We start from the raw sequence: 10,729 nt of genomic DNA on the forward strand, positions 1-10,729 counted from the left end.
ACCATATTCGGCTCATGAGTTTGGATTGCTCACTGGTCACTACGGGGAGGCTGGTCGCCCCAGCATAGGCCGACAACTCGATCACGGTGTCCCATACACCACCATGCTGGGCTCATGGGTCTTAGCGGATCGTGGTACCAAGGTTAAACGAGTTTTCACTGGTAAGTTTGGTACCTTAGGTTCAAGCAGTAACGTCCAACATGGTGAACATATATTGGGCCAATCGGGTTACATGACAAGCTCGACTGGTACGAGCGCACATTGAATTAATCGACATGGAGTGCATAAGCATTCCACGTGACCTAACCACTATCGATAATCACTGTACGACTCGGATTCATCGAACGTGTCCGACGTGGCTAAAACCATTCGACCACCGAACGTAAACTATTACTGATTGTCTGAACTACATCGTAGCCCCAATCACACTTCAAATACAATAGGCATTCATATGTGCTATTCAAAACAACATGTAACAACCAATTCAAATATAAACCTCATATAAACATTTTAACGAAGACATAGAGTACATGTTATCATACATAGGCATTCATCCATAAATCACGTAGTAACAAGATAGGTTACATGAAGGAAACTGTAACTATAGACAAGGTAATTGAGAATCCCATCTCAATGGCCTCATTAAATACAATTCAGCAAGCATTTACTCATTCAAGCATTTTATTAAACACTTAGGCTACCCTTTACCCAATATATGAACTAGGTTAGTTATGGCATATATTATAGCAAATCATCACACATAGTAATCATAATATCGATGACAACCATGAATCCTACATTTACAGTCATGATGAACACAAATCATAATTTCATATTCATTCAAACATTTCAACAAACACATGGAATGCATCTTTGAATTCAACATAGTTCACATATGTATAATATATACAAAGCATCATAACTAGGATCATATGGAAGCAATCAAGTCAGACATAAATCATTAGCTGACATTAAAAGTCTTGAAAACCATAACCTAAATGTTTATAGTCTATACCTTTCGCCGGTAAACCTGTACTGAGATCAGTTTGAACACTATGTCTTTGTCTACGGCACAACGACTACTTAAATCACGAAATTGGTTAGCTATTTCACCATTTACTCTATTTGAATCCCTAAATCGAGATTAAGGTTAGGATTTCTTACTAAAATTGGAATCGAAACAAGTTTTGTAGTGTAAGGGAGAGGTGTATCGGCACGTAGTGTGGTGGGAGAAGATCCCGACAACAATCTCCAAGAATCCCTCTTCCTTCCTTCCCCTTTTCTCTCCTTTTCTCTCTCTCTCTCTCTCTCTCCTTTAGGGTTTTGAGTAAATTCGTGTATGAGAGAGGTGGGGTGAGATAAGGGCCTTATATAGGCCCAGAATTGATGGTAATGGCCCCAGGGCCATGGTATACTTAAGTTATAGCCAAAAGGCATCTGTTTCAGGCCAACGGAGCTCATCTGGGGGTCCATTACCTGCACACGATCAGGGGCAAGTTTCCTGACAATGGATCTAAGCCAAGTTAAGATTTTGGTCTGATCGGATCAGTGGATCGACCGCGGAGGACCTGTTTCAGTTCAATGGTCATCACCACTTGATCAGGGCCACAAGTACACTGACCTGTGTTGAAAATTTTTCCTGATCCAAGGGTGTAGCTAGGTCCGAATCTGACGGTCTGAAATCTTAAATTTGGCCTGCAAGTGAACAGCTCAAATCACTTAAGTTTAAGTTCGTTTCCTAAAGATATTCGTGTTTCTCACACACTTCGCTCCGGGCCCAAGTTGTGCGGTTCGGGATACATTTAGGCTTGATTTTTGAGATGGTCATCAAGCCCAATAAGGCGGTCATAACCTTATAGTTTCGCGATAATCAGACTTTCGAAGCGCGGTCTAGGTTCGATACGGAGTTTCAAGATACTCCTAAGAGCAATTGGGTTTTGGGATTGCTCGTAGATTTTTAAGTAATGTTGGATTAGTGATTATCAAGGTGTTGAGTCTTATAGTTCATATAAAAAGTGGTTCAAGTCAAATCCATCAATTGTTTAGTTTAGCACTTAACTAAATTTCGCCCTAATTACGACAGAATAAGGTTCTAGGGTAGTTCTATGCTCCCTTTTGGCACTTTTAGTTAGCATATTATTTTAATTATTTTTTTAGTAGTTCATCATCAATTATATTTCATTTTTGATAAATTTCATTAGATTTTGTATTGTAGAAAAATTATAAAAATTCTAGAAGCAGCAGCTCTCCAAACTAAATATTTTTGGATAGTTGTCACAACAACCCATATTTAACTATATTAAAATTTTTATTATATTTTTACTTATTTTTATATAAAACTAGACTTATCAAGCTTCAATATAGCTTTTGAATCACCTAAATCGGAGTTATAACGAGGGAGATATGACTTTTTGAAGTCAGTCGAAAAGCGTAGAAAATCTGCAGCGAGGGTCCACCATAACTTGGTGCTCTGGCGGCGCACCGCCGACCTGACGGTGGCGCTGCCCGCCCGCTGTGGTGTTTGGTGGTGTTTTGGTATGAGATTTTGAAATTGGTGTATTTTACAACTCGGGATGATTTATTCGACGTGCAATATATGATTTTGGGTAGGAGAAGCTTCTATATTCAAATAACCTATTTATTTTGTGATATTCCATAAGGTTAATGGTCAAAAACCTATTTTATTTATTTTTTTTACTATTTATAGTAATGTTTTTGTTTAAGTATTTTTTTCATCACCTAAACTTTAAGATCCATGTCTAATATGAAAGTAGTTAGAAAATTTTAAGAATAAGGTGGTGAAAAGTGAGATTTTAAAGGAAATAGGTTAAAAAAGAGATTTTTGACTTTAGGGTTTGAGTTCTGAGAAGTTAACAAAGGGTTAGGATCGACCCATTGCCTAAGGATGTCTAACTCTAGGTTGAAAAAAATCTAGGGCATTACACTTTTCGCCTGACCGTATCTCCTCTATCTTGGAAACAACCACTGAACTCTTTAAGGAGATGTCCAAGTTTCCAAATATCCACAAGATTCACCCTATTTAATGGCTAGCCCATTTCAACAGAGCTCTTCAGTAATTTTTATTCTTCTCAAATTAATACTTTTATTGCACCATAATACATAATCTCGATTTCACTTGCTTCTCCTTTTTCTTCCAGGTTTAACGGTAACCACTCATGAGAGCTGGAACATCTTCATCGGGGCATGAAAGATCATGCTGAGTACTCTGTTTATGAGGAACTTGCAACATTTATTGCTTACCGGCTGAGCATAATTGTTTTTCCCAGCTCTAAGTCAGCAAATGCCATCCGCCCTTCATTATTTGTAGTAGCCTGCGCCATGGCTGAAGGAATCAAATATTCCCTTACCCCTCCTGCTCTATGCTCAATTTACAGAGGTTTCAGAGAGATCGCTTCTCACATAAAAAGTCCTTCTGTTGGCTTTGCTTCTACCTATATGCCATGACATTACTTCCTTGGCTGGCTTGGCATCTGTTTCCCTTGGACCTTCGAAGTGCCAGAGAAAGCTTACATCCATCCTTCTCAGATTCCTCTCTGGTTTTTCCAAAAGAGAGCCATGGTGAAGAGGTCTTATGACTGGGTGAAAGATGTCATCTCCTCCAATGCCAAGATTAATTACTTTCATTTCTACCTACCCCGTTACATACTGGACACGGACAGGTGGACACAGAATCACTCACTATAGGAGAAAGGGGATTCTTTCTATCAATTAGATCGTGCAGTCTCCTGTTGAGGGAGGGAACAGAATTCTGGGAGAACCGTACTATCCTAACCGTTTTGCTCATCAATTCAGCTTCGATCAAGCAGTTCCCGAAGACTGCGGGCTTGTAACTCGAAGAATGCGGAGTTATGGCACTGGCCCATTTAATTAGGCGATGGTCTGGAAACAACTGTTAGGCCGAGCTAATTCTTCTTTCATCATCCCGGGCTGCAACCATATTCCTCGGGCTTCATATAACCATATGAGATGGTGGGTTCACCAGTCTTATCTGGTAAGGAAAGGTCTGCCAGTACGTAAGCCCATCTGGCTTTCACCACCCAGGCTTAGGGGTCGCACCATTGAAGAGGGAGTAGGCTTCATAGCGGAGACCAGTCATGCTCCTTTTGTTGGTCATCATTGCGTCAAAATATCTATAAACGAACCTATCCGTGAGAAGAAGCCTGACAATACCCTTAAAGGTTGGATAGCTTACGGTGTCATTCGTGAATTTGAAAAAGTTTCTCTCCACCATTCAAGAAGAGAAGAAGTCACAGAAGCTGCTTCGCCCATGCCAGAGAACGCTGCCAATCTTCAAGACCAGCCAACCTCCTCTACTCATCTTCAACATCAATCGACCTCTTCTCCTGCCCCCAGGACTATCCATCCTAGTCCTTCTTCATCCATGACATGATCTTAAATGCATGCCTAAGCTTCTCCCCAAGAAGGGACCATTGCTTCTGCTTCTCAGGTCTTAGCCAGCGCAAATCCTCAACTGGAAAGCAACCAGTCTCTTCTTTCTAAAGGGAAATAGGTTGTTATTAAAGAATCCAGTGAAAGAGATTCGAAGAGTGAAGGTTTAACTTCTTCGTCTGGAAATACTGTTTCTGATGAACATGAGGTGGAAGAAGAGAATTAAAATGAGACTATGAAGAGGGAGAAGTTGATATTAGTGGCGAAGAAGATATCATTGTAGAAGATGTTCCTGCTGATGAAGGACATATCCTTCAAACCTCCAAGGTTGTTCTTGTAAAGACTTCACCTATAACAGGGGAAGAAGAGGACGAACCCCTAAACTACAAGGAATATGGTTATTCGCCACGTAGGACAATCTCACTGTATATACTTTTTACTTATTTGCTTTCATTCCTTTCTCCTTTCTTCTCTTACGTATTTTATTTTAGGTGATCATATTGCTAATACGGAAGTAGATAGCACTTCTCCCATAAGTTTACCTCCAATCGTACCAGCAGCTTCACAGAGATTCTCTTTGCCTCCATGGGCAGTGGCACGTGAAATTGCTTTTCTAGTGGAATCAACTGATCTGCCAACTTCCACCACCATTGATTCAAGTACTAAAGCTAGGGCTCCATCTTTTGTTGAGATGGTGGAACCCAATCCCCCTCTTGTTAAAGAGACGTAACTTCTCACTGTTCTGATACCAGTAGAAGGTATATCCTTTTCTTCATTCACACTTTCCATATCATCTGCATTTATATTTTTGTTATAACTCTATATGTCTTATTTCTTAATAGGGAATTTATCTCAAAGTGGCACAGCAAGTTCTGGTTCTTTGGAACTTTATCAAATGTGTTATCCCTCAAAAAGATTTCTGCGTATAAGTTGGCATTGATCGGGAATTCCATATTAGCTATTGTCGAGATGTTCAAAGATCCTGATCAATGGTTAGATCTGGCTGTTGCTTTAGATGTTTTGGACAGTGCTACACGGATGGCTAAAGTCAATGTTTCTTTGGTGCGTGATGCTCTCCTAAGATTCCATAATTTGATAACTGTTCTGTCATCAGCTGAAACTGCGATTGTCCCGCCTGAAATTTTAGAGTACAGGAAGTAGCTTGCATACTCTAAGGAAAAATTTTCTCAGATTGCTCCCATTGTCTCTCGTCACAACCAGGAACAACTATCTTTGCGAGAGCAACTAAAGACTTTTACTGATAACAAGATGACTATTCAGAATCGTATCACTCTTTTGAAGCAAGAGATTGATCAATTGGAGAAGCAAGGTCTGGAGGAAGATCTAAATATCGAAAGAGTGTAAGAAAAGATGCAATGTAGCTTGCATCCCATGGATGTTGAAAAATCTAAGGTAGCTAAGAATGAAGAACTAATTGCCTCCTTGGAAGAAAAGCTAGCTGGTATCTCAGATCCTACCAGAATTATTTCAAATGCCAGACTAGAACATGTGGCTGCTCAAGTTAATCTTCAAGAAAATTTACAATAATACTTAACAGCATTAGGCATTACAGGAGAACTATGATATGTAAAACTTTGATATTTTCTCTTTTACTACTACTAGTACTTTTAGAATTGCAAGTTATATAAGTATTTCATGATATTCTCGATAATGGTGCTCTTATTTTATTTATGCGATGTTTTGATTGATGTGTTATGCCTCTTCTTTCTTCTTTCCTTTTTTTTAAAGTATTCTCTTATGACTTGTTAGTAAGGAAGGTCCTATATGATTCATGTCTTAATTAGCGATGTTAAGTTTTAGTTTAGTCAGATAATCACACACAATTTATCCTCTTGAGTAGTGGAGCCACGCAATTTTTTAGACTCTTGTGTAGTGGAGTCGAGTCTCACGTGATGGTCTCTATAACTCTTAGGAGTTCACTGGACTTCTCACAGCCTGGTGAGTTCACAAACTGAGATCCATTAGAGGGGCCCAGTGAAGCTACCGGGGTCGTGAACTCGGTTGGATTTACGCGCAGGGTTGGCCACAGTAACTCTCTAGAGTTCACGGGGCTCATAAGGCGACCTTTGGGGTACCAAATCTAGGGTTGTCAGTCCATCAATGAGTAGGTTTAAGCCCTTTCTCATAAGTTAATACTGAAATCAAGCCAAAGATCCGAGGGGTCTTACGCATGGTTGGCCTATCTATGTACATGGCCAAAGAGCTCACATTGCAGCCCACGTTTTCTTTGTCTCCAAGGTCGGACCCATTCACGGGAGGGCATTTTCATCCGTTCCCCGTGACGCTGTCAGAAAGCTATACAAACAGCATCAGTCTCACGCGTGACTGGCCATTAAGGACTTTTGGCTTTTTAAGGCTTTTAGTCATTGACTCTGTCCACTACCCGCATGGGTATGCATGTAATGGCCTTCACGGGCTTTTTGGCCACTGGCTTCTCACTGCTACCCGAATGGTGAAAATGATAGGTCTTATACATAGCTGGCCATTTTTTAGGGCTTGGCTAGGTTGCCTAAAAAGATAATAGTAGGTGGCCATCGTTGTCGCAAGAATGATAGATATCTCTAACTGAGATTAATACGTCACCTCTTCTGTTAATGTTTTCAACGATATTCATATGTGTTGTTCTCAATATATCAACTTAGTGACGGTACCAATTTCAACAAAATTTTGTAGAGCTCACTTGATGATGATAATAATAGTCACTTTCTTTTTGTAACACTTGCTGGAACATAGTCTTAATGTGCTCACAAATTTCTTCTTTATTCATTCATCTGACAGTACATAGTCGTGGTCTTGTTTATTCTTACCCCCTTTTGATACAAAATCATTATTCTGATAATATTCTGGATCAAAATCAGTAGTATGTTTAGGGACGATATCTTTTGATAAAGCGAGCATTGACCGGTATACTGATACCTTGTCCATCTTGATCTACGACTCTATATGCTCCATTGGAGTAAACTTCTTTTATTATGTATGACCCGTCCCATTTGGGCTCGAATTTTCCCCTCATTCTGCTGGTGACCACTATCGGTGTTTTCAACATTTGTACCATATCCCCTTTTTTGAAAGAGCGATATTTGACTCGTTTATCAAAGGCGGCTGATATCCTCGCCTGATATGACTGCAACCGCTGCTGAGCTACTAGGCATTTCTCATCGAGCAAATCAAGTTCTTTGAGCCTTATTTTTGCATTTTCATCATCTATAATTGACTAATGTATTACCACTCTGAGCGACACTACTTGTATTTTAATTGGGATCACCACTTCTACACCATAAACCAATAAATACGATGTTGCTTTTGTTGTTGTCCAATGGGTAGTTCTATATGTCCACAATACTTCTTGTAACCTTTCGTCCTAATCCAGCTTATTTTCTGTCACTGTTTTTCTCAGTATTTTGACTATCATTTTATTAAATGCCTCTGCTAATCCATTGGCTGGTGGATAGTAAGGTGTTGAAAATGAATGATGAATACCGAATTTCTGACACAGCTTTTCCGTGCCCCTATTTTTGAAAAGAGTGGCATTGTCTGTGACAATTTTCTTCGGGATACCATGGCGGTATATGATTGCGTGTCGAATGAAATTGACCACATCTTTCTCCTTGACACTGCGTAATGCAACTGCTTCTGTCCACTTGGAGAAATAATTTGTCACTGCCAAAATATACTGTTTTCCTTTGGACGAAGGCAGATTTATAGGACCAATAACATCAAGTCCCCAGGTGGAAAAGGGCCAAGAGGCGACTGACTGATGCAGGTCTTCTGGAGGAATATGTATAAAATCTCCATGAATTTGGCATACGTGACATCGCTTCGCATAATCTATCGCATCTTTAAACATAGAAGGCCAATAATACCCCATTCAATGTATCTGATGAAATAAATTTTGGCCATCTTGATGTGCCACATTCTCTAAAGTGCGCCTCTCGCAACATCTGGCCTGCTTCTTGTTCATCTAAGCAGCGTAGCAGCATTCCATTGTAGGATTTTCTGTACAGTACTTTGTTACATATGATGAATATGTTCTACCTTTGCTTGATTTGCTATCTCAACGATAGCTCTTCTGGCAAAATATCATATTTGAGATGATCTATGAAAGGCTGATGCTAATCATCTGTTGTTACCTCCAAACACAATATAGGAAGTACTTCAACATTTTCATCAATGACCTCTGAAGATGGTAAAAATCTCCTTTCTTCTATAGTCACCTGGAGAGGACTTCGATTTGGGCAGGACAGAGCTACTACTAAGCTAGCCAAAGCATCTGCTTTTGCATTCTTGGACCACGGTATAGCTTGATTTTGACATGACGGAACTGCTCTAATAACTATTGTGCTTCCGAGCAGTATGGCAAGAGCTCTTATTTTTTTATCTCGAATTCAGTCGTCAATTGATTTATAATCAACTTAGAATGCCCGAAAATATGCAGCATTTTTATCTTCATTTCCTGAGAAATTTCCATTCCGATGATGAGAGCTTTATATTTGGCTTCATTATTTGTACATGCAGTTCCCAATGTGAAGGAGTAAGGTAACAAGTCATCCTGAGGTGTGATGAAAATAACTCCTACCCCCACTCCTGACGCTCAAGAAGCACCATCGAAATACATTTGCCATGGGCTTTGCGACATGGCCAACATAACCTATTCATCGGGAAAATCATCACTAATGGTCTCGCGCTCTGCTACAGGGTGTACTGCAAGGAAGTCCGCCACTACTTGCCTCTTTACTGCTTCTGCCGGTTCATACCTAATATTATAGTCTGAAAGTAGCAGCATCTATTTGACCAATCTCTCAGATAACATCGACCTTGACATCAAAAACTTTATCAGATCTGCTCTTGAGATCAAAGTTATGTCATGAGAGAGACAATAATGTCTTAATTTCTACACCGCAAATATCAGTGCCATACATTCTTTCTCGATTGGAGAGTAGTTGCATTCCGCCCCCATCAAAGTTTTGCTTAAATAATAAAGAGCAGTCTCTTTCCTAGATTCATTTACCTGTGCCAACAAAGCTCCTAAAGAATTCTCGGCTGCAGATGTACAAAATACGCGGTTTCCCTTTTACTGGAGCTGTCAATGTCGGCGGCTGTTTCAGTAATTCCTTTATTGAATCGAACACATTCTGACAGGCTTGGTCCCATACAAACTTTGTACCTTTCTTCATAAAATGATAAAACGACTGACATCTCCTCGTAAAATTCGAAATGAAGCGGTGAATGTACGCCAACTTTCCTTGCAAACTTTTTAATTCTTTTAATGTCTTTAGTGGCGGCATATTTTAAATGGCTTTAACTTTCCCTGGATCGATCTCAATGCCCATATGTCATATAACAAAACTGAGGAATTTACCTAAAGACACTCCAAACGCACATTTAGCTGGATTCATCTTCAGCTGTTTCTTTCCGAGTCGATGGAAAACCGATGTCAAATGTTCGCGATGCTCCTGATGATCTCCTGACCTGACCACTAAGTCATTAACATAACGCTCAACATGTTTATGCATCATGTCTTGGAAGATATTCTGCATTGCCCTCTGATATGTCACCCCGGCATTTTTGAGACTAAATGGCATAACTTTATAACAATAAATCCCCAGCGAAGTTCTGAACGTTGTTGCTTCTTCATCTTCAGGTACCATTCTAATTTAATTATTACATGTGTAGCCATCCATGAAGGACATGATAGCATACTGAGTTGTACTGTCAATTAGCAATTCAGTTATCGGGAGAGGAAAATCATCTTTTGGACAGGCTTCATTCAGATCTCTGAAGTCAACACACACCCTAACTTGCCCATTTTTCTTTTTCACTGGGACAATGTTCAATATCCATTTGGGATACTTGACCTCCCTAATAAACCCAACTTTTATCAACTTGTTCACTTCTTCTTTTATCAGGGGAACCAAGTCTGGATGAAATCGCCTTTGCGTCTGTTTAACTGGCCTTTTCTCCTTAGAAATATTTAATCAGTGCATTGCTACTGAATGTTCTAAACCCGGCATCTCTGCATATGTCCAAGCGAAGACGTCTCTATTTTCTTTGAGAAGTTGCACATATTTCTTAGCCTCCTGTTCAGAAAGACCAGCACTGATAAATATATTCATTGGCTCTTCCTCTGTACCCAAGTTTACTTCTCGCAAACTGCCTATCGTTAGCTGCCCCCTGTCTTCCATTTGCTTTGGAATCATTTCAGGGTGCTCGACTATTTTAGGATCTTATTCTGATAATTGCTCAGTTGTAACCATGTTCACCGATGATTCTACCCCCGATCCTTGAAATTTTCCTCGCT

The sequence above is a fragment of the Magnolia sinica genome, chromosome 7, assembly GCF_029962835.1.
Source record: "Magnolia sinica isolate HGM2019 chromosome 7, MsV1, whole genome shotgun sequence".
NCBI lineage: Eukaryota > Viridiplantae > Streptophyta > Magnoliopsida > Magnoliales > Magnoliaceae > Magnolia > Magnolia sinica.